We start from the raw sequence: 26,024 nt of genomic DNA, 5'->3' as shown, positions 1-26,024 counted from the left end.
ATTGAGAAAGAGGTCTTGGTGGTCGTGTTTGATGTAAAAAGGTTCCGCCAATATGTCGGTTGTAGGCGTTTCATGATAGTAACCAACTACAAGCCGTTACTGGGACAGAGGAGGCAATTCCCCTTATTGCCTCTGCTCAGATACAGCATTGGGCCCTGTTACTTGAAGCTTCTGAGTACGTTTTAGAACACCGCCCTGGAACCTGGATAGATAATGCCGATGCACTGAGTCACCTCCTGCTGCCCACAAGCCCAGCTCCTTTACCAGCATTGGAAAAGATTATGATGACCCTGGATTTTCTTTAGAGACTTTGCCAGTGTCGGCAAGGTGAATTATGCCTAGGCACAAATAAATCCAACCCTGTCTAAACTTAGTATCTGATCTTGAACAGTGGATTCCGAGGGCAACCCTCAGAAGAAATTAAACCCTATCTGACTAAGAAAGACGAGCTCAATGTTGAGGACGGTGTCATTCTCTGGGGGACCCGAGTAGTTGTCCCTTGTCCAGGGTGGTGTCCGATACTTCTGGATCTATATCATGGCCTCCCTGGCATATCAAAAATGAAAATGCTCGCCAGTGACTACGTCTGGTGGCCAGGCCTCGCCTCAATCATCATGGACTCAGTGAGATGGTGCGATCTATGATAGGATAATCAAAAACTATCTCCCTCAGCCTCCCTACATCCATGGGAGTAGCCTGGCAGGTCATGGGTGCAAGTGCATGTGGGCTTTGTCGGGTCTTTTATGGGTTCCATGGTTTTGATCCTGGTAGTTACACACACCAAATGGTTGGAGATACACCGCATGAACTCCACTCCCTCTGACGATACAATCAAGAAATTATGGCAAGGTTTCTGTCTGCATATAGTACCAGAAGTCCTGGTTTCTGATAACGGCACTGCTTTCACCAGTAGTGAGTTCCACAACTTCATGCTATCCAATGGCATCAGACACATCAGAACATCACCTTATCACCTGTCGTCAAATGGGCTGGCGGAACGGGCAGTACAGACTTTTAAAACTGGTAAGAAGAAATAACCTGCGGCATCCATCGAGACCATATTGATGACTCGGCAAGAACAGAAAGAGCATTCCAAACATGCAATCAGAATTATGTGAGGAACTTCGGAGATGGTCCCAGTTGGGTCCCTGGGATCATAATGGAGAACACGAGGCCAGTGTCATACAAAGTGACGGTCCAGGGTAAGGTTGTAAAGAAACACCTGGTCCATGTCAGAGCAGGGAGTCCATCCCTGAGCAAGCCTCGTTCCCGGCCATGGAGGTGACCACCACCAGTACCGGACAACAGCTCGAAGCCGATCCAGCACATGTCCCTCCTGATAATGAGGACACGGACTCTGTGATGGAAGCAGAGGAAATCGGTGCCCTGACTGAAGTGGACCCCATAGAGGAATCTGCTTCAGTAACTCTTCATGCTCACTCTGAAAACGAAGGTCCCCAATTCAGTTCACACCACCAGATCTGGACCCACCCTCGACTGACCTCAGACTGGTCACCAATGGCTGGGACTTTCTCACAGCGAGGGGACTGGGAGACAAATGGACTTAATGGGAGAGGGATTATGTCATGGCCATGAGGTCTCAGGGGATCATCAATAGATCTCCTGGGGGCTTCTTGGAATATGAAACTTCTTGTTGAGCGGGCGAGAGCTCGCCCAATGGGAAACGAGCTGCTGGAGTTTAAAACCCTCTGCTTCAACCCAGGCCAGTATTCTGTAGGTTCCTGGTTTAGACTTGCGTGCTGTAAGCAGCAATTGTGGCCTTTTCCATTATGTAAATAAAAGTGGATGGTGTTGGTAGACTGGCCTTGGTGGGATCATTACACCAACAACACGCTTCTGTGCCTACTGATCCTCTGTGCCATGTTTTCCCAGTTTAGTTTGGCACCAAACACATGCTGGTTAAAATAGGGTCAAATTCCAACATCTGATTGTCACTTGCCTGGGATGAAGGCCTCATACACTGCCCAAAAGTGACATGAATGGCATGGCTTCAGTGAGTGTTGTGTTTTTGATTCTTTAAACAAGCAAGCCCCATCTTCACAGGCATATTGGAGAGTTAAAATCAGGGCTGTAGAGCCAATGAAGACAATTGTTGGCCTGTCACCTTTCTAACTTGGCGCAGAAATGACCAGTATGTTGATATTTTGCATACTAGATACAACACCACAATCCAAAATGAGAACTGAGTACTGTTATGAAAAAGATTATTTATGAATAATATTATTATTGTTAAATCAATTTGCAGACAATGACTTTTTTCCTAACATTGCTGTGGAAGGACATAAAATTTTACAGCGCAGCATCCGGCCATTCGGCCCAACGAGACTATACTGGTGTCTGTGTTCCGCATGAGATTCTTCCCACCTTACTTCATCTCACTGTGTCAACATATCCTTCTGTTCCTTTCTCCCAAATGAGGCAGAAATTATGTTGTGTGGTAGTCTGTGCAGAGGTATTACGGTACCTGGTAATGCTGGAACACCATTGGTAGATATTGTATGTTTCCTATTGGTCAAGCTGTATGGTAGCTCCGCCCTGCAAGGTGGGGTATAAGAGCCCGTGCCGCCCCAGCAACCTTCTTTCTGTACCTGAGCAGCTGGGGGAAACATCTAGCTTATTAAAGCCTTCAGTTGGACTACAACCTCGCTTTAGTAGTCATTGATCATGTATCAATTTAATAAGCTAGATTTAAAAGAATGGAGCTCCGAATCAAGCCAGAGCGTCTGCAACTCAGCCCCCACGCGGCAAACTCAGCGGCAACCTTCAAGCACTGGCTGGCATGTTTCAATGGATATCTCGGAACGGCCAGAAACACACCCACAGGAGAACAGAAATTGCAAGTCCTGCACTCAAGGGTGAGCCCAGAAATTTACACCCTCATCGAGAATGCGGCCGACTTCGATGCAGCAATGGAGCTGCTAAAAGGACATTATATTCGCCCGATAAACCAGGTCTACGCCCGACATCTGCTAGCGACGAGGCGACAAATCCTTGGGGAATCGCTGGAAGAATTCTACCGTGCGCTCCTGGTGTTGGGGAGAAACAGCAGCTGCCCACAAGTTTCGGTGAGCGACCACACAGAAGTTTTGATCCGGGACGCTTTCGTTGCAGGTATGCAGTCCTCCCAAATCCGCCAGCGATTGCTGGAGAAAGACACCCTAGGCCTCAAGGAGGCACGGGCCCTTGGCGCGTCCCTGGATGTGGCCTCCCAAAACGCCCGCTCATACGTCCGCGACCGCGCGGGATCCCCCTGGGCAGCGTGGAACACCCCGCGGCCGACCCCGAGACAATGCCCATCCCCCCACAAGCTTGTGCTGCTAGACGGCCTGGCAACCCCGGGGGGCCCCACTGCTATTTTTGTGGACAGGCCAAGCACCTCGGCAGCGCTGTCCGGCCCGCGCATCCACCTGCAAGGGATGCGGTAAAAAGGACCACTTTGTGGTGGTATGCCAGGCCCGGGCGGTCGCTGCGGTCTCCGGTGGCGAATGCGGACCGCCACCACAATCCTCTCCACGGTCCCCATGCGGCCAGCGAGCGCCGCCATCTTCCTCCTCCAGGGCCACTGCGGCCTCCGGGCGCCGCCATCTTGCCCTGCGGACGCCACGGGTGATGGATGGGCGCCGCCATTTTGTGCACCCCCCAGTCATGTGCGAGCAATGGGCGCCACCATCTTGGATGGACTCCCAGGATCCCAACTCGGCTGACCACACACTGCCCGAAGAGAACATTCAACTGCTGCCGCGATTAGCCTCGGTGACCCTGGACCAGTCCCGGCCTCGAACATTCTCAACTGCTACAACAACGGTACTAACCAACGGGCACGAGACGTCCTGCTTAATTGACTCTGGGAGCATTGAGAGCTTCATACGTCCCGACACGGTAAGGCGCTGTTCTCTCCTCGTCCACCCCGTTAATCAAAAAATTTCCCTGGCCTCCGGTTCCCACTCAGTAGAGATAAAGGGGTTTTGTGTAGCATACCTCACGGTACAGGGAAGGGAGTTTAAAACTTACCGGCTCTACGTCCTTCCCCACCTCTGCGCGGCCACACTCCTAGGGTTAGACTTCCAGTGCAACCTCCAAAGTCTAACTTTCAAATTCGGCGGCCCTATATCCCCTCTCACTGTCTGCAGCCTCGCGACCCTCAAGGTCGATCCGCCTTCCCTGTTTGCGAACCTCACCCCAGATTGCAAACCCGTCGCCACCAGGAGCAGGCGGTACAGTGCCCAGGATTGAATCTTTATTAGGTCAGAGGTCCAATGGCTACTGAGGGAAGGAGTCATTGAAGCTAGCAACAGTCCCTGGAGAGCTCAAGTAGTGGTGGTAAAGACCAGGGAGAAGCATAGAATGGTCATCGACTACAGTCAGACCATCAACAGGTTTACGCAGCTGGACGCGTACCCTCTCCCCCGCATATCCGACCTGGTAAACAGGATCGCGCATTACAAGGTCTTCGCCACGGTGGATCTTAAGTCCGCCTACCACCAGCTCCCCATCCACACTAGTGACCATAAGTACACTGCCTTCGAGACAGATGGGCGGCTCTATCACTTTTTAAGGGTTCCCTTCGGTGTCACTAACGGGGTCTCGGTCTTCCAGCGCGAGATGGACCGAATGTTGACCGGTACGGTTTACGGGCAACATTCCCGTTTCTCGATAATGTCACCATCTGCGGCCACGACCAGCAGGACCACGCCACCAACCTCCGAAAATTCCTCCAGACCCCAAAAATCCTTAACATTACGTATAACAAGGATAAATGCGTGTTCAGCACCGACCGCCTAACCATCCTCGGCTACGTAGTGTGAAATGGAGTTATAGGCCCCGACCCTGAAAGCATGCACCCCCTTATGGAGTTCCCCCTCCCTCACTGCTCCAAGGCCCTGAAGCGCTGCCTAGGGTTTTTCTCTTACTATGCCCAGTGGGCCCCCAACTATGCGGACAAGGCCCGTCCCCTGATCCAATCCACAGTTTTCCCCTGTCGATAGAGGCCCGCCAGGCCTTCAGCCACATCAAAGCAGACATTGCAAAGGCCACGATGCACGCCATCGACGAGCCCCCACCCCCCTTTCCAGGTCGAGAGCGAAGCATCTGACATACATCTGGCGGCCACCCTCAACCAAGCGTGCAGACCCGTGGCCTTCTTCTCACGTACCCTCCATGCTTCCGAAATCCGCCACTCCTCAGTTGAAAAGGAGGCCCAGGCCATAGTAGAAGCTGTGCGACATTGGAGGCATTACCTGGTTGGCAGGAGATTCACTCTCCTTACTGACCAACGGTCGGTCGCCTTCATGTTCGATAATGCACAGCGGGGCAAGATAAAAAACGATAAGATCTTGCTGTGGAGGATCAAACTCTCCACCTATAATTACGAGATCTTGTATCATCCCGGGAAGCTAAACGAGCCTCTTGATGCCCTGTCCTGTGGCACATGTGCCAACGCAGAAGTGGACTGCCTCCGAGCCCTCCACGAGTACCTCTGCCACCCGGGGGTCACTCACTTCTTACACTTTATCAAGACCCGCAACCTGCCCTACTCAATCGAGGAGGTCAGGGCAGCCACCAGGAATTGCCAAATCTGCGCGGAGTGCAAACCGCACTTCTACAGGCCAGAGAAAGCGCACCTAATAAAGGCTTCCTATCCCTTTGAACGCCTCAGTATGGACTTCAAAGGCCCCCTCCCCTCCACCGACCGCAACACGTACTTCCTGAACGTGATTGACGAGTACTCCCGATTCCCATTCGCCATCCCCTGCCCCGACATGACCGCAACCACCGCCATCAAGGCCCTCCATAGCATCTTTACGTTGTTCGGGTTCCCCGCTTACATACATAGTGATAGGGGGTCCTCCTTTATCAGCGACGAACTGCGCAAATTCCTGCTCAGCAAGGGCATTGCCTCGAGCAGGATGACCAGTTACAACCCCCGGGGTAACGGACAGGTAGAGAGGGAGAATGGAACGGTCTGGAACACCGTCCTACTGGCCCTACGGTCCAGGAATCTCGCAGTCTCCCACTGGCAGGAAGTCCTCCTCTGGGACCTCGCTTACGACCTGGCTGGCAGCTCCCGGACCCATCCTGCTCCGAAAACACGTGTGGGCGTACAAGTCAGACCCGTTGGTCGAGAGGGTCCAACTTCTCCACGTTAACCCCCAGTAGCCTACGTGGCGTACCCCGACGGCTGACAAGATACAGTCTCCCTACGAGACCTGGTGCCCGCCGGATCCCCACGCACACCCCAGCCACCAGTCCTACCCTACCTCCCACCGGTGCACCTTACAGCCGCCCCCTTCCCAGGGGGGTCGGTTCTTCCGCCGGCCCCGTCTAGGCCCCCCCCGCCCACCGACGCACCCCGCAGACGCTCCCTTCTCAGGTCAACTGGCTTCCCCACCACTGCTGTCTAGGGGTGTTGAAGCTGCCATAGAGATCGAGGCCACGCTCCCGGAGTCACAGACGCCCGAGCCGCCACCGGCGTCACCACCAGAGCTTCGACGATCACAGAGGACGACCAGGGCCCCCGATCGACTGATTGCTTCATTTTAAAGTGTATAGAGTTAACTGTGAAATTTTAAATAGTTACGACAATAAGACAAAACGCTGTACGGAGGTATTACGGTACCTCCATAACTATAACTTCTACCTCGTTACCATGTTGTAATATCAGGCCACCACCCCCGCCGGACTCTTTTTTAACAGGGTGAATGTGGTAGTCTGTGTAGAGGTATTACGGTACCTGGTAATGCTGGAACACCATTGGTAGATATTGTATGTTTCCTATTGGTCAAGCTGTATGGTAGCTCCGCCCTGCAAGGTGGGGTATAAGAGCCCGTGCCGCCGCAGCAGCCTTCTTTCTGTACCTGAGCTGCTGGGGGAAACATCTAGCTTATTAAAACCTTCAGTTGGACTACAACCTCGCTTTAGTGGTCATTGATCGTGTATCATGGTGCAAATTCATCTGTCCTCCTGCTGCTTGTATAATCTCCTGCAAATGAACACATCAATATTTTTTTCACTCTCTGAGCTTTTGTGGAATCTCTTTTGGCTGCAGGTCACTATCATTACAGTGAACAATGGGTGCTAAATAGGCAGTAGTAAACTGACCATTCATTTTACACCCGATTAGATTTCCTTTTATATTATGTGTTAGGGAGGTCTTTTGTCACAGTGGGTAGCGTCCCTGTCTCTCAACCAGAGGTTTGGCTTTGAGTCCCGCCCACGACTTGATGGCTAAGGTGCGTTCATAATGCGGTCAAGCAGTTCGAGTGTGTCAACCAGCAAATCATTGTGAACACACCAATGACTGGCAGTAAGGGCAGAAGACTCCAGGTCAGCTCCACTTTATGTGGAGTGGCACCTTTCAAGCTATACGCCCTCAGTGACAGATGAGTGACCTGTTCCAGGAATTACTAACTATGGAAAGAGATGAAAGCCTGAGTGCACAGCTAGGTGTGGGAATAGAATTGGAATTGTGTGTCGAATGTTTAGTTGGTTTAATTTGCTAAATGATTAGCGACTGCCCATTTTACAATCTCATCAAAGATGGTTTTCATTCCCCATATTTCAGAGTGAAGTGAAGAACTGGCATTTTTGTTTAAATATTAGAGTGTGCAGTCATAATTCTGTTAAGTTTCAATCTCTGAGATGTGACCCAGATTCACATCAGTTTGGGTGTCATGTTAGAACAATATGTTTTGTGCTGACATCATTGTGGAAGATGGGCTCAAGCCCCATCTTCTCAGGATAAATAAGGTTGAGCATTAAATACAATTTTGCAACGCAGCTTATACACTGAGAACAAATCAAAATTGTGTTAATGAAGCAAAAGGTTTAATGTTAATATCTGGTATCTAACAAGTTTCCAATCGCAGAAAAATCATCAGAGATGAAAGATAATGACTAGCTGGGATGGAGAGCAAATCAGAGCCACTCTAGATCTTCTTCATACACTTCATAGTGGTCAAATAAATTGCAGAGCCCTGGAGCGATTCGCATATTGTCTTCTCACCATTCAAAATTCATTTTCGGGATGTGTACATCACTAGCTAGGTCAGCATTTATTGTCACCTCTCGTTCTACTTGCAAAGGTGGTGATGAGCTGCCTTCTTGAACTGTTGCATTTCCTGAGGTAAGGTACACCCATTGTTAGGGAGGGAATTCCAGGATTTTGACCCAGCAACGGTGAAGGAACGGTGATAAATGTCCAAGTCAGGATGGCGAGTGACTCGGAGGGGAACCTCCAGGTGGTGGCGTTCCCAGGTATCTGCTATCCTTGTCCTCCGAGATGATAGTGGTTGTGCGTTTGGAAGGCGCTTACTAAGGAACCTTGGTGAGTTGCTGCAGTGCATCTGCCGTGCATCTTGTAGATGGTACACACGGCTATCACTGTTTTTCCGTGGTGGAGGGATTGAAATTTTGTGAAAGGGGTAGCAATTAAGCGGGCTGCTTTGTCCTGGATGGTGATGAGCTTCTTGAGTGTTGTTGGAGCTGCACTCATCCAGGCAAGTGGAGAGTAATAATAATGATAATCTTTATTGTCACAAGTAGGCTTACATTAACACTGCAGTGAAGTTACTGTGAAAAGCTCCTAGTCGCCACATTCCGGCGCCTGTTTGGGTACAGCGAGGGAGAATTCAGAATGTCCAAATTACCTAACAACACGTCTTTCAGGACTTGTGGAAGGAAACCAGAGCACCCGGAGGAAACCCACGCAGACATGGGGAGAACGTGCAGACTTCGCACAGTCAGTGACCCAAGCCGGGAATTGAACCTGGGATCCTGGTGCTGTGAAGCAACAGTGCTACCCACTGTGCTACTATGCTTACACTCCTGACTTGTGCCTTGTAGATGGTGAACATGACTTTGGGGAGTCAGGAGGTGAGTTACTTGCCGTAGGATTCCTAGTGTTTGACCTGCTCTTGTAGCTATAGTATTTATATGGCTAGTCCAGTTCAGTTTCTGGTCATTGGTAACCCCCAGAATATTGTGAGTGGGGGATTCAGCGATGGTCGTACCATTGAGTGTCAAGGGGGATGGTTAGGTCTTTTCTTATTGGAGTTGGTCATTGTGACATGAATGTCACTTGTCAGCTCAAGCCTCGATGTTGTCCAGACCTCGATGCATTTGCACGTGGAGTGCTTCAGTATCTGAGGAGTCACGAATGGTGTTGAATAACGAACAACCTCACATCTGACCTTATGATGGGAGGAAGGTCATTGATGAAGCAGCTGACGATGGTTGGGCCTCGGACACTACTCTGCAGAACTCTGCAGTGATGTCCTGAAGCTGAGACGACTGACGTCCAACCACCAGAACCATCTTCCTTTGTGCCAGGCATGACTCCAACCAGTGGAGGGTTTTACTCCTGATTCCCATTGACTCCAATTTTGCTAGGGCTCTTTGGTGCCGTACTCGGTCAAATTCTGCCTTGATATCAAGGGTAGTCCCTCTCAGCTCACCTCTGGAGTTCAAATCATTTGTCCATGTTTGAATCAAGGCTGTAATGAGGTCAGGAGCTTAGTGACCCTAGTGGAACCCATACTGTGTGTCTGTGAGCAGATTATTGCTGAGTAAGTGTTGCTTGATAGCACTGGTAATGACTTCTTCCATCACTATACTGATGATCAGTAGTTTGACAGGGCGTTGATTGGCTGGGTTGGATATGGCCTGTTTCTTGTGTACAGGACATACCTGGACAAGTTTCCACATTGTGGGTAGATGCCAGTGTTCCAGCTGTACTGGAACAGCTTGACTAGGGGTGCGGCAAGCTCTGTAGCACAAATCTTCAGTACTATTGCTGGAATGTTGTCAGTACCCATAGCCTTTGCTGTATCCAGTGTCTTCAGCCATTGCTTGATATCACATGGAGTGAATCAAATTGACTGAAGATTGACATCTGTGGAGGAGGCAAAGATGGATCATCCAATCGGCACTACTAGTTGCAGATTGTTGCAAATGCTTCAGCTTATTTTTTGCACTGGGTTCCTCCCTCATTGAGGATGACTTGGAAAGTCATGTATAAAGAATAACACAACTTGCAATTGAAGGCACTGGGTGACAGGGAATCAAAGCACGTAAGTGAGGATGGAATTTGAACAAGTTGAAGTTTATGGTAGTTGAAGGATGGGAAGCCGTACAGGAGATTGTTGGGCGTTTTAAAAAACGAATAGCTAAAATTAACATTTTGCTGATGACTCAACTGATTAAGGCATCAAATAAATGATTTTCACAGACTAGAAATGACAAAAGTTTAATCTGTGCTATCATACACTCCTTGTTTTAATTTCTATTCTTTACATTTTTCTACTTTCTCCAGTCATCTTAGCTACTGATCACCAACAAAAGCTGCTGTTAGACTGCATTTTCCTGAAGCGACTAGAGTTCTAATAGTGTGTTAGTATCAAGAGGTCAGCTAAAATAGCCACTCCTTCCCTATTTAGCATTTTTTTGCCTTCTCACCCTTCAGCAAGTAAAAATAAAAACAAAAATATTGATATATCTTTTGTCTTGTGGAAACATTGATAAAGTTGTCAAACAGGAAGGTAGGAAACTTGTTAGGCCTGTATATCACAATAGTTTCTACTGAAGCCTGAATGTTGCTGTTTATGTGCCATTGACAGGTTAACTGAGGGTTACTTTGGATTTTCAAAGGTTACAAAGTAAGTCACTTCTTGTTTTTGGTATCTGTGCTAAAATGCGTTCTTTAACGCTGCTGCAGTCGGCTGGCCAATCAGACAGAAGAAGCAATAATCCTCAAACAGCTGTGCCCTAGAATTAGGAGACATTTAAACAGCTGAAATAGCACTGCTAAAGCAAGGGCAGGTGTTAAATGAGCAGATTAACAGAGGAAAGGCAAGTTTTCTCCTGTCACTAGAAGCGTACTCTAAGGGCAAATGGCCATTCCTATTCACCTTCTGGCATGGCAGATATAGAAGGTAGCAACAAAAAACAGGCAGCAGCAGTAAGACATGACAGTACCGGACATTGTTGATTCACGGATAGAACCTACGCAATTTATGGCCAGTGAAGTCTCGGTCCACCAGAATTCCAGCAGGCTGTCAGGGAATTCTTGTAGCTGGCTTGCACATTTGTTGCTGAAGAAAATCACTTTGAAGAAATGGTAGGTTAGATATCATGTGAAACAAAGGACAATTTCAAAGAGGCAACACTGTGCCAAATCAAACTAACAACCATAGAACCACAGATATTTACGACCATTTGGACTATGATGTCGGTGCCAATTCCCTGCTGAAGCAATCCGTCACAAATCTGATTGCCCTGCTCTCCCCATGGTTCTGTATCTTCATCTACTTCAAATATTTATCCCTTTTCCCTTAAAAGGTACAATGGCCTCTTCCACAATGACTCCCTGTGGCAAAACATTCCTTACCCTCACCCACTAATTACTCCTAACTTCTCTCCTCACTCTATTTAGTATGACTTTAAATTGGTGAGCCCTCTTTACTGACCACCAACTAAAGGAAAACAATCTTTCCCCATTCATCCTATGAAGACTTCTCATGATTTTAAAAATATTTATGAAATCTCCTTTTAGACATCTCCATTCCAGTAGAAATAGTTCAATTATGTCAAATGTCCTCATAATTATAGTTTCACATCACTGGTACCATTATGGTGGACAAATTACATGCATCAGCAGTGGATGAAATAAGTACATTGCAATCAAGTTGAACATTGTACTAAGTATGTATGTTTTATTTATTGAGACAAAACAAGACATCAACATGAGATGGCATTAGAAAGCATTTGAAGAACTGTATACATTATGGTGTTAGGGATCAGGGGCGAAATTCTCCTACCCGCCCCACCACATTTCTGCCCCGACCTGCCGGCGGGAGTCTCCGTAACACCGGCCGGTCAATGGGGTTTCCCATTGTGGGGCAGCCCCACGCCGACGGGAAACCCCCGGCGCCGGCAAAACGGAGACTCCCGCCGGCGGAGAATGACACCCCAGTTTACTTGCAGGTATGGTTTGAAGCTTCAAGGATTACAATCCCAACTGGTGTTTCTACTGGACAAGTCTGATCCCAGTATGGAACCTGGCTTGATAGATCATAACATGTATTTTTGTTTAGCTATGCGGAGGGTGTCTACTGAACAGTCACAGAGACTGCTAATGAACTTTTAACAAACATTTATTGAACAAAAAAGATGAACTATAATACACTAACCTTTCACCCACAAGAAGGCATACGGCATGCTGGCCTTCATCGGTCGGCGCATTGAATATAAAAATTGGCACGTCATGTTGCGGCTGTTGTAGAAGGGTGTTCCTTTTACCCCACAACAGGCTGGAATTGGGTGTCACAGATAGCTGTGGGTGTCTCTCCCCTGCACGCTTTGAAATCAAAGACCCGGAAGCATCACACTGGGACCGCTTCACAAGGGAGAGTGAGCAAGGCTCACCATTTATACCTGACCGGTGGCCCTGTCCTTATGCCACACTAGCCTAGCCTGACCGCCACCTACACCTGTGTGACTCTCTCTCGTCGGTGGCGAAAACTACCACCCTGTAAGTGCCTTGCTAGGGCTGCTTCACAAGAGAGAGAGGAGGAATCCCTGTTTATCCCTAACCAGCTGGTTCCTCCTGGGCGAGCGTTTCAAGGCGCCCAGACCCCCTCAAAGATTCTCGACTGCGGAATTATGCCGGCCGGCGCGAGTTGGCGCATGCGCAGGAGCGCCAGCGTGTTCCTAGAACCGCTGCCGTGATTCCTGCGCATGCGCAGGGGGTTTCTTCTCCGCGCCGGCCATGGCGGAGCTTTACAACGGCCGGCGCGGGGGGAAAGAATGCCCCCACGGCACAGGCCCGCCCGCAGATCGGTGGGCCCCGATCGCAGGCCAGGCCACCTTGCCCCCCCCCCCCCCCCCCCCCCCGGGGCCAGACCCCCCGGCGCCCACCCGAGGACACCGCAGGCCGCCTGCAGAGCCAGGTCCCGCCAGTACAAACCTTGTGTAATTTACACCGGCGGGACAGGCTGAAAACGGGTGGCTGCTCGGCCCATCGCGGAGCGGAGAATCGCCAGGGGAGGGCCACTGCCAACGGCCCCCGACCGGCGTGACGCGATTCCTGCCCCTGCCAAAAAAACGGTGCCGGAGAATTCGGCAGCCGGCGTTGGAACGGGATTCACGCCGCCCCCCCCGGCGAATCTCCAGCCCAGCAGGGGGTCGGGGAATCCCGCCCATTGTCTTCCTCAGCTCACTCTGAGCCATCCACATACCTGGCATAATCTTCTGTTGGCCCTGTCCTGGTCCATTGTCCCCTTTGTCCTTCTCTGGGATGATCTTGTGATGTGTATTTCTCTGTCTTGCTGCTTCCAGCCACTTAGTTGCAGGCTTTTTGCAGGAAAGCTTTCTTATTTTAAAATGTCTGTAAGTCTTGCCATTTCTGTAGCAATGTTGCCCTAACTAAGTCTTGCCGTTTCTGTAGCAATGTTGCCCTAACTGCAAGTCTTGCCGTTTCTATAGCAATGTTGCCCTAACTGGCACGGATGGAGAGTTGCCATAACTTACAGATGCCGCTTCGATACAATCAGACCCTGTTCAGACTGTATCGACTAAAGCGATGAGCGACTCGATCAGCTTCAGAAACCATAGTCCCAATATCCCCTTACTTCTAAACTAAAGTGGAACGAAAAACAAACAAATGCATAAAACAACATTCCCCAGATAACGGTATATACATTCATGCAGGACAGATTTTACTACAGGGAGATGCCCGTGAGTTACATTGGCAGGTGGATGCTTTAATATTGACACGGTTCGCTTGCAAGACATTTACAATTTTATTCACTCCAGTAGTGATCCTGTCCGTTGAGCTTTCTGTGCTGTCCAGTTGATCATCTTTTGGAGTTTGGCTGTCTTCCTCCGTCGCTTAAGTCTGCAGTTTGTCACCAATAGATACACCACAATTAACAATTGGCAAATTATCACTAAAGTCACAAAGTCACCACGAAAAGATATGCGAGGTTATACGGATCCAGGCTGGGACTACCACCCACGCCTCCAAATCCCACCAGTCTGGGATTTTAATATTTTCTATGTCCTTCGCAATATCTACTGTTTTCTGTTCTAGAATGTAGAAATGTTTGTGAGACAGCTCAACTGCCGCCAGCAGTTCCTTGAGCTTCTCCTTTACAGGGGGAATATCATACCCAAAGTGGGCAACATAGTCCTGCAAGTTAGTAAAATTCTCCTGTACCGTAATGTGAATGGAGGACGATTCTGGGATGGGTACGATTCACTGGTGTGCCACATGAACTTCCGCCATGGGTTTATAACAGAAACTGCTGTGCGATATCGGGCACCACTGCTGTGGTCCGTGCTGATACCACTGGGCACTGGTGGTAACACAGTATGTCCCACCCACTATGTATGCCACCTGTGGAAGGACATGGCTAGCGGCCATTGCATCCATGGTGCAGTTTATAGGCTCTGCCCCAGCAGTACTGAACTCACACTGAGGTCTAGCATAGGCGTTCATGTGCTGGGGACACAAGATCACTTGTGCTCCCCTGCTCCGACAACCCGAAAGGTCAGTGCCTGTCACAGTGTGCTCCCACACAATGACATAGGGCGGGACCTCCCTGTAACGAACATGTACACCCCCACGAATGACTCCCACATTCTCCACTCAGTGCAGAGCGGCTGGTTGTGCAGAGGTTCCCATCACCGGGATTCTCACAACTACCCCCATGATTGCGTGGTTGGACTTCCCACAATCCACAGGTACTCGTTCATTTGTCGAGTCAATTCTACATTATCTAGGCTATTGACAATTGATGTGCCAGTATTAAATGCTGTGAAGCCGTCATTGACCAGCCCTTGCCGTTTTCTCCCTGGTCCCATAGTAAAAACAATTTCCTGTTTATACAATTGATCAGTATTTACATCCTCGAAATCCAGATTATAAAACTTTTGAAACATGTCTTTCAGAAGGGATTGGTAGACTTCCGGTTGCGGCGATGACCAGCTAAGCCGCACGTTTCGGCGGCTCCAGCTCGAACGGACCTTCGGGCTCTTTTAAGAGCCCCAACGGGGAATTTTTTCGGGACGAAACCCGGTGTGGGGTGAGACAGCAGGGAGTCCCCCCCAACGAAAAAGAAAAATATCGGCGGCGGCGGCCAGATCGCGAAGAATCCTCGAGGACAGGGGCAGAAGGAAAAAGGAGCAAGATGGTGGCGGAGAGAGCCCAGGCGACATGGGGGCCGGACCAAGACGAATTTTTGAGACGGTGTGTGGAGCTGCTTAAGAAGGAGGTGCTGGCCCCGATGCTACAAGCAATTGAGGGGCTGAAGGAGGCACAAAAGACCCAGGAGATGGAGCTCCGCGTGGTGGAGCAGAAGGTGACGGACAACGAGGACGGGATCCTGGGCCTGGCGGTCAAAACGCAGACGCACGAGGCGCTCCACAAAAAGTGCATTGAAAGGATTGAAGTCCTAGAAAACAGATCACGGAGAAAGAACCTTCGGATCCTGGTTCTCCCCGAGGGAGTGGAAGGAGCGGACGGCGGGGCTTACGTGAGCACGATGCTACGCTCGCTAATGGGAGCTGAGGCCCCCTCGGGCCCCTTGGAAGTGGAAGGGGCCCATCGGGTCCCTGCAAGGAGACCAAAGGCGGGAGAACCACCTAGGGCGACGATCGTGCGAGTCCATCGCTTCAATGACAGAGAGGTGGTTCTGAGATGGGCCAAAAAGGTACGAAGTAGTAGATGGGAGAATGCGGTGGTACGGGTGTACCAGGATTGGAGTGCGGAGGTGGCGAGAAGGAGGGCGAGTTTTAATCGAGGCAAGGAGGTGCTACACAAGAAGAAGGTGAAGTTTGGGATGTTGCAGCCGGCGCGACTGTGGGTCACGCACCAGGAGAGGCATCACTACTTCAAAACGGCAGAAGAAGCATGGACCTTCATGAAAAACGAGAAACAGGATCAGAACTGAGGGACTGATGTTGGAGGGGAAACGACAATGCTGATGTATATAGAGGTGTAAATTGGGGAGGGGGGGACACTAAGAAATGTGGGCGCCGGTGGGGGGGAAGAAGAGACATAGGCGGGGGGGTGGGGAATGGGAGTGGGGCGGCAGAGGGAGCTGCGCCACGAGGGGCGGGACGGCTCTAGAGAACACGGGGCTTATTGTTCTTGTTCCCACGCCAGAAAGATGATGGCGGGAAGCTAGGCGCAAGGTAGATGGGAGTTCCCCACACGGGGGGGTCAAGGAGAGAGCGGGAGAAGCCGGGGTCAGTTGAAGTCAGCTGACTTTCGGAAGCAATATGGGGGGAGTAATCATGCTAGATGGGGATCTAGCGGGCGGGGGGGGGGGGGTGGTGGGGGGGCGGGGGGGGGGATAACTGGGTTGCTGCTGCAGAGATCGAAGAGGAACTGGTAAAAGAAAAGGTGGTCGGGGCGGGAATGCGTCGCCTGGGGAACGGGTGGGTGTGCGGAACCGGGACGTGGGACTGGCCTAGAGAGGGTGATGGCTAGTCGACAGGGGAGGGGGGCAGGCAGCCCCCCAGTTCGGCTGATCACATGGAACGTGAGAGGCCTAAATGGGCCGATTAAAAGGGCCCGAGTGTTCGCGCACTTGAAAGGACTGAGGGCAGACGTGGCCATGCTTCAGGAGACACACCTGAAGGTGGCGGACCAAGTTAGGATAAGGAAAGGATGGGTGGGACAGGTGTTCCACTCAGGGCTGGATGCAAAGAACAGAGGGGTGGCCATACTGGTGGGGAAACAGGTGTCATTCGAAGCTAGGAACATTGTAGCAGACAGCGGAGGCAGATATGTGATGGTGAGTGGCAGACTGGAGGGAATGGAGGTCGTGTTGGTTAACGTATATGCCCCGAATTGGGATGATGCGGGATTTATGAAGCGGATGCTGGGACGTATCCCGGACCTGGAGGTAGGAAACCTGATAATGGGGGGGACTTCAACACCGTGTTGGACCCAGGTTTAGATAGATCTAGATCTAGGACCGGAAGAAGGCCGGCAGCGGCCAAGGTGCTTAGGGGGTTTATGGACCAAATGGGGGGGGTGGATCCGTGGCGATTTGTTAGGCCGATGGCCAAAGAGTTCTCCTTCTTCTCCCATGTTCACAAGGTGCACTCCCGGATAGATTTTTTTGTTTTGGGAAGGTCACTAATCTCGAGGGTGGAAGGAACTGAGTACTCAGCCATAGCTGTTTCAGATCATGCCCCTCACTGGGTGGACCTGGAACTAGGAGAGGAGAGGGAGCAGCGTTCACTCTGGCGACTGGATGTGGGATTACTGGCGGATGAGGGAGTCTGTGGAAGGGTGCGGGGATGTATCGAAAGGTACCTGGAGGCCAATGACGACGGGGAGGTCCGAGTGGGAGTAGTATGGGAAGCACTAAAGGCGGTGGTCAGAGGAGAGCTGATCTCCATCAGGGCCCACAAGGGGAAAATAGAGGCCAAGGAAAGGGAAAGACTACTGGGGGAGATTTTGAGGGTAGATAAAGAATACGCGGAGGCCCCGGATGAAGGACTATACAGGGAGAGGCGACGACTCCAGACGGAGTTCGACCTGTTGACCACAAGGAGGGCGGAGGCACAGTGGAGGAAGGCACAGGGGATGAGATATGAATATGGGGAAAAGGCGAGTCGCCTGTTGGCCCATCAGCTGCGAAAGAGGACAGCGGCGGGGGAGATAGGGGGAATTAGGGATGAAATGGGAGCTACGGTGCGGAGAGCAGGGAAGATAAACGAGGTGTTTAAGACCTTTTACGAGAGGCTATATAGGTCCCAACCCCCGGAGGGAAAAGAGGAGATGGGGCAGTTTTTGGACCAATTAAAGGGCGTCATTCTCCGACCCCCCGCCGGGTCGGAGAATGGCCGTTGGCCGCCGTGAAACCCGCCACCGCCCCCGCCGAAGTCTCCGGTACCGGAGATTGGGCGGGGGCGGGAATCAGGCCGCGCCGGTTGGCGGGACCCCCCGTTCAATTCTCCGGCCCGGATGGGCCGAAGTCCCGTCCAGAAATTGCCTGTCCTGCCGGCGTAAATCAAACCTGGTATTTACCGGCGGGACCAGGCGGCGTGGGTGGGCTCCGGGATCCTGGGGGGGGGGGGCGCGGGCGATCTGACCCCGGGGGGTGCCCCCACGGTGGGCTGGCCCGCCATCGGGGCCCACCGATCCGCGGGCGGGTCTGTGCCGTGGGGGCACTCATTCCCTTCCGCCTCCGCCACGGCCTCCACCATGGCGGAGGCGGAAGAGACTCTCCCCACTGCGCATGCGCGGGAAACTGACAGCGGCCTCTGACGCTCCCGCGCATGTGCTGGGAAACTGACAGCGGCCGCTGACGCTCCCGCGCATGCGCCGCATTTCCGCGCCAGCTGGCGGGGCAACAAACGCCATTTCCGCCAGCTGGCGGGGCGGAAATCCCTCCGGCGTCGGCCTAGCCCCTCAATGTTGGGGCTAGGCCGCCAAAGATGCGGAGCATTCCGCACCTTTGGGCCGGCGCGATGCCCGTCTGATTGGCGCCGTCTTTGGCGCCAGTCGGCGGACATCCCGCCGTTGGGGGAGAATTTCGCCCAAGGTTCCCGAGGGTGGAGGAGCAGGAGGTGGAAAGCCTGGGGGCGCCGATTGGGGTGGACGAGGTTACCAAGGGGCTGGGGACATGCAGGCAGGGAAGGCCCAGGGACCAGATGGGTTCCCGGTGGAATTCTACAGAAAATATGTGGACTTGTTGGCCCCGCTGCTGGTAAGGACCTTTAACGAGGCCAGAGAAGGGGGGACGCTACCCCCGACAATGTCGGAGGCGACGATATCGCTAATCGTGAAGCGGGATAAAGATCCGCTGCAGTGCGGGTCCTATAGGCCTATCTCACTGCTAAATGTGGATGCCAAGATGCTAGCAAAGGTGCTGGCAACGAGGATAGAGGATTGTGTCCCGGGGATGGTGCACGAAGACCAGTCAGGGTTCGTAAAGGGGAGACAACTAAATGTCAACGTGCGACGGCTATTAGGGGTGATAATGATGCCCCCAGCAGAAGGGGAGGCAGAGATAGTGGCGGCAATGGATGCAGAGACGGCATTTGATAGGGTGGAGTGGGAGTATCTATGGGAGGTGCTGAGGAGGTTCGGGTTCGGGGACGGGTTTGTCAGCTGGGTTAAACTCCTCTATGGGGCCCCAACGGCAAGTGTGGTCACAGGTCGGCAAAGGTCGGAGTATTTTCGACTACACAGGGGAACAAGACAGGGATGCCCGTTGTCCCCATTACTGTTCGCGTTGGCAATTGAACCACTGGCCATAGCGCTGAGAGACTCCAGAAAATGGAGAGGGGTGATTAGAGGGGGAGAGGAACACCGAGTGTCACTCTACGCAGATGACCTACTGCTGTATGTGACGGACCCAGTGGGGGGGATGACAGAGGTCATGCAGATATTGAGGGAGTTTGGAGATTTCTCAGGATATAGGCTTAACATGGGAAAGAGCGAGCTTTTTGTGATACACCCTGGGGACCAGAGTAGAGGGATAGATGGCCTACCGCTAAGGAAAGTGGAAAGAAACTTTCGATACCTGGGGATTCAGATAGCCAGGAGCTGGGGAACCTTACACAGACTCAATCTGACACGGCTGGTGGAACAAATGGAAGAGGATTTCAAAAGGTGGGACATGCAGCCGCTGTCACTGGCGGGCAGAGTGCAGGCAATTAAGATGATGGTCCTCCCGAGGTTCCTATTTGTGTTCCAATGTCTCCCTATACTGATCACTAAGGCCTTCTTTAAAAAAATAGATAGGAGCATCACGAGCTTCGTGTGGGCAGGGAAGGCCCGAGGGTAAGGAGGGGGTTCCTTCAACGTAGCAGAGACAGAGGGGGACTGGCGTTGCCGAATTTGGGCGACTACTACTGGGCCGCCAACGTGGCGATGATTTGTAACTGGATGATAGAGGGAGAGGGAGCGGCGTGGAAAAGTTTGGAGATGAAGTCCTGCAAAGGGACGAGTTTAAAAGCGCTGGTGACGGCGCCACTACCGCTCTCCCCAAAAAGATTTACCACGAACCCAGTGGTGGCAGCAACATTAAATATCTGGGGGCAATGGAGGCGACAGAGGGGTGTGCTGGGAGCCTCGGTGTGGTCCCCGATCAGGACCAACCATAGGTTTGCCCCAGGGAGGCTGGATGGAGGATTCCAGAGCTGGCACCGGGTAGGAATCAGGAGAGTGGGAGATTTATTTATAGACGGGACGTTTGCGAGCTTGGGAGCGCTTGAGGAAAAGTATGAGCTGCCCCGGGGAAATTTCTTTAGATATATGCAGGTGAGAGCGTTCACGAAACAACTGGTGAGGGAATTTCCGCTGCTCCCGACACAAGGGATCCAGGACAGGGTGCTTTCGGGGGGGTGGGTCGGGGAGGGCAAAGTGTCAGAGATATACCGGGAGATGAGAGAAGAGGGGGTGGAGCTGGTGGGCGAACTGAAGGGAAAATGAAAAGGGAGGAGATTGAGGAGGGTTTGTGGGCTGATGCCCTAAGCAGGGTAAATTCCTCTTCCTCGTGTGCCAGGCTTAGCCTGATCCAATTTAAGGTGCTGCATAGAGCACCTTAGGCAAGGGTCAGTTAAAGCTGGTATTGCATTTACCCACAGTGTACACATAACGGGAGCAAGGTTGAGCAGGTTCTTCGGAGTGGAGGACAAGTGTGGGAGGTGCGGGGGAAGCCCGGCGAACCACACACATATGTTTTGGTTGTGTCCGGCACTGGAGGGGTATTGGAGGGGAGTGACGGGAGTGATCTCGAAGGTGGTGAAGGTCCGGGTCAAGCCAGGCTGGGGGTTAGCTATATTTGGAGTAGCGGATGAGCCGGGAGTGCAGGAGGCGAAAGAGGCCGATGTCATGGCCTTTGCGTCCCCAGTAGCCCGGCGTAGGATTTTACTCGTATGGAAGGAAGCGAAATCCCCCGGACTGGAGGCCTGGATAAACGATATGGCGGGGTTCATAAAACTAGAGCAGATGAAGTTTGCGCTGAGAGGATCGGCTCAAGGGTTCACCAGACGGTGGCAACTGTTCCTCGACTACCTAGCGGAACGTTAGAGGGAAGATAGATGGCCAGCAGCAGCAACCCCGGGGGGGGGGGGGAGAGAGGGGGGGGGGGGGTAAATTGTTTGGGTTTTTGGAGGGGGAGAGGGGGCGGGGGGGAGTATTACTTCGTGTTATTTGGTTAGTTTACCATGTTAGTTAAACAATGTTATATTGCAGTTATCATGTTACCTTTTTTTTTGATTTGTAAGGGAAAAAAATTGTGTTTGAAAACTTTAATAAAATATATTTTTTTTAAAAAGAAGGGCTTGGTACAGTAGTTCTGTTTCCCGAGGATACCATGCAGGTAACCGTACCTCTGTCAGGTTTAAAACCACTGAAGGCACTCCGTAATGTACCCCCTGATACAGCAGTTTTTCTGTGGGAATGAGTACTAACCCATTCCTGAGCCCCTGGGTGGTGGTTGCTCAGTTGTGAGGGTTGATCGGTTGGGCTGTGGGTAGGGGTTTCTTCACCTGAACCAGCAGTTCGATGGCTTTCACTGCCATCCCTGCCCTGGGGGCTACACATGGTTCCCCACTGCAGTCCCAATTTATCCCGTTCCCGGGGTCCTGCCACCACCTCACAAAGGTAATTGCTGCCCCTTCGGGACACACCTTGGCAGACCCCCATAAACACAAATATAACCCCTGGTCATATGCCCACCATTTCTCCTAACATACAGTGACTCCTCCTGGTGACTCCATGATGGTCCAGTAGGTGTAATTGTCCAGTCTTCTCAGTCCGAGGATCAATTCCTCATGTCCAAGCTCAGCTTCCTGAGCCACCACCATCTCCCAAAAGGAACGTCCCCCTTGTCATAATATACACCAGTATATCATGGTGCAGACACACACACACACTGATGGACATGCAGTGGGACCAATCAGCATACACAACACCGCAGCCAATCATCAGTGAGAGCACACGCACTATAAAGACAGGGGACAGGAGAGTTCCCGCTCATTCTAATAGCAGCCAGCTCGGAGCACAGAGCTCACAGCCTTTAACACAGACATTCACCATGTGCTGAGTGCATCACCTGGTTAGGACTAGGCAAGGGTCAGTTAAAGCTGGTATTGCATTTACCCACAGTTCAAGTATATTAATATAGTTAACCTTATAATAAAATAGAGTTGCACCACTTCCAGTGTTGGTGACCTGTTTGTGATCCAGAACATCCAACACATCACCCCTCACAGATCAAGCACACCAGCCTGCCCTCAGTCACCCTAACCCGGTCAGTCACCACTTTAATTTCTGCACACGGGACTGATACTTCTCCATATTCAAAGCTCCAGTGGCTGGAGAATCTGGTCGAATTTGACCTCAGCCATCCAGGCCATCTTCCCTCATGGGAATAGCTGGCCTGGCCGTCCACTACCGGGTTCCCCTGCCCGGTTGTTACAAGAGGTGCCCTACCCCCAGAGCACCCGTAGACCATGGACTCGTCTGTGTCCCCTCGTCGCCCGGCAAACACCTGTATACCCATCGCCATCAAGATCCACATTGTCGGGTGCCCCATCTGTAAAATAGACAAAACACATCCTTGCCTCTACAGTACTACCTACCCTTCCTAAAACACACCCTGACTTCAAGTGCATGAATTCTATTCAGCCGGCAGCTGCAGCTACTGCTTTGAAGTTTGGAAATTGACTTGAAATCGCCTTTGCTGGCTGTCTGTTCCACATGCTCACAGCCCAGCTCCATCAGGGTCCTAGCGCCCGTTCATTCAGCTGCCTGAACAGGACCTTTTCTTAAACCAGTTTCTGAAACTAATAAAATCCCGTTTAAACTAATTTCCACACATTACAAACATATTTTACACTACAAAACCTCCCTCTGGGGAAAAACACAAAAACAAATACTATGTACAATGCCACCCGTCTCCAGGTGGCCAGCTTAAAACCTGTCTTCACTTAGGTGAGGCCATTCATCTGGCTGGCCGGGCTGTGCTAACCAGAACTCTTCTCTCTGGAGGGCCTGCCTGCCCCTTTCTTCCTCTGCTACCGGATCACGGGGTCCCCCTGGGCTCCCTGCCCAAGCTGAGCCCCCTCTTGTTCCTGGCCCTCTTGTTTCTGGCCCTGATCCCAGGTGTCATTAATGATGGGGACTACCTTACTGTGGGTTTTGAGACCGTGCTACTCTTTCGCCTGACTGGGGGTTCCCACACCAGAGATGACACCTCCATCTCCTCTCCTTCTGCCATTTCTGTCTCCCTGAGGCAGTTTACTTTACCTGCCTGTGGAAGGCTGGAGTCAGTGTCCTTACACAGGCTTACCGCCCTCAACACTGTCTCCTTAAACCCTTCACTCAGGTTTGCTGCCTGGCCATGGTCTCTTGTAAAACCTTACTGGACCCTTGTGTTGCCTCACACCGGCAGCAAACCATTTCAGAATGCAGGGGGACAGGGTTAGCTGTTTCCCCCATGGTTTCCATATCTACAGGAGCCTTCTCACCTCCTTGCCCCTGTACCCGCATTCCCCTTTTGCTCTTTCCTGCCCTTGTGAGATCAAACAACTTACACTGGTTGATGTGGAATCATTTGACTCTATGGGGGAGTTGGATGGCATACACCATCGGAGTAGCTTTATCCACTATGCTATATGGGCCAGCATACAAGGGTTCAAAATGTTAAGCAATGGGTGAAGAGACATTGCAATTAGTTGTCTCATTTATGTTAAGTATCCATTAATTGACACTGATATGTAAAGGGGCTTCAGGTGGCCTCTGTCAGGTGGTGTGTTGTTAAGAGTTTTGTGCAGAGGCTGTGGAAGTGAAATAAATGGTGTTTGGTGAAAAGGAACAAGAACTTTAGACTCTTCATTTCACAGCAACTAAAACGTCTAAACAATGGTAGCAGAGGATAGTTGCTGTGTAAATGTGAAGGTTTGAAAGATACAACTTTTCCTGATCAAACCAAGGAGTGAGTGAGAAGGAAAAAAAAAGATATATGGCTGAACCCAAGATAAAGATGGCTGGATATGACTATCCTCCCTTATTTTCTGAAAGGAAATCGTACGACCAATGGAGAAGTGCAGTAGTTATGTGGACTAAAGTAACTGCTTTGGGAAAGAGAAAATAAGGTATGGCATTGGCTCTTTCTCCACTATATGGCAGTAAAATCTGAAACAAAGTGCCTTCTGAGCTGGAATTGGAAGAGTTAGACTCAGAAGGAGGTCTGGAGACTTTATGACATTATATGGATAAGATTTATAAGAAAGGTGACTTGTTAAATACGTATGAAGAATGGTCGGATTTTGATAAGTTCCGGAAAATGGTGGATATCTCCATGGAAGACTATATAATGGATTTTGGCAGACTATATAAAAGGCTGCAGAAACACAATCTGGAATTTCCACAGTCTGTGTTGGCCTTTAAATTACTTGACTGTGCTAGAGTGAGCAACATGGAAAGGCTCCTGGTTTTGACAGGAGTTCAGTTTACTGATCAGGATACCTTATTCAAACAGATGACAAAAGCTTTACAGAGGTTTCTGGGTAAACATTCGATTCCGATCGCTCTGATGACACAAATAGGTCAGCCTGCAATAAGGCAAAATATGGAAGATACACTAGTAACAGGATGGCGAAATCGTATGGCTACGAACAGGGCTCAAGACTATAGACGGAGACCGAGACAAGGAAATTATGAAGACAGAAACCCAGTTAGAACCTACAATAGGAAGATGAACCCCAGAAATGCACGGGGCATGATAAATCGATGTTTTCGATGTGACTCTCAATACTATTATGCTTTCAACTGTCCAACTCGTTATGATAGAGTGTTTGAAGCGACACATGACACGGAAGAGTCAGAAGAGGAAAAAGATAGTGACCAGAAAGAAAGACATTGTCCTATTGACAAGCAATTTTACGCCGGTAATGAGGGTGTTGGTTGCAGAATCCTTCAATTGTGCTGTATTGGACAGTGGCTGCACATCTACTGTGTGTGGAATTGACTGGTTAAAATGTTACCTGTACTCTTTGAATGCTGAAAATCGTAACAAGGTTAAGGAATTTGAAAGTTCCACAAGTTTCAGGTTTGGGGATGATAATACTCTGAAGTCGCTGAAAAGAGTGGTGATCCCTTGCAATATTGCCGGAGTGAATCATTTCATTAGCACGGATGTTGTATCAAGTGAGATACCTTTGCTTCTGAGCAGACCATCGATGAAGAAAGCACACATGAAACTGGATATGGAACAGGATAAGGCAACAGTTTTTGGAAAGACGGTGGACTTACAATTTACACAGTCGGGACACTATTGTATTCCATTACTGACAAATAAAATTTCAAGTAGAGTGGTTAAGGATGTGTTAATGGCAGTTGAAAATGGGACTTTAGCTGATAAAAAGCTTGTGGTATTAAAACTGCATGGGAAATTTGCACATTCCTCTCCTCGGAGGCTGAAAAATTTAGTAAAGGATGCAGGGTAAGGGATGACGACTATACTAAACTGATAGAACAGGTTAGTGACCGCTGTGAAGTTTGTAGGAAGTACAGAAGGACACCAGCATGACCGATAGTAACCCTACCTTTGACCAGGGATTTTAACAACATTGTGGCAATGGACCTTAAGATCTGGGATAAAGCAAATAATATATTTATTTTGCATTTTGTAGATTTACCAACCAGATTTAGTCAATCAACGATTGTACGAAGTAAAGAAAAGAGAGTAATTCTGGATTAAATCGTGGAAAAATGGATAGGGACAGGAATTGCTCCACCGGCACAATTCCTTACGGACAATGGGGGAGAATTCGCTAATGATGAGTTTAGGGATATGTGTGAAAACATGAATATCAGAGTTATGAATACGGCTGCAGAAAGCCCATTTAGTAATGTTGTCTGTGAAAGAAATCATGCTGTCATCGATGACATGCTTCGGAAAATGTTGGCAGATCGACCAAATTGCAGGCTAAATTCAACTTTAGCATGGGAAGTACATGCAAAGAATTCATTG

The sequence above is a fragment of the Scyliorhinus torazame genome, chromosome 2 (assembly GCF_047496885.1).
Source record: "Scyliorhinus torazame isolate Kashiwa2021f chromosome 2, sScyTor2.1, whole genome shotgun sequence".
NCBI classification, from domain to species: domain Eukaryota; kingdom Metazoa; phylum Chordata; class Chondrichthyes; order Carcharhiniformes; family Scyliorhinidae; genus Scyliorhinus; species Scyliorhinus torazame.
Note: the sequence above shows the minus strand (reverse complement) of the source record.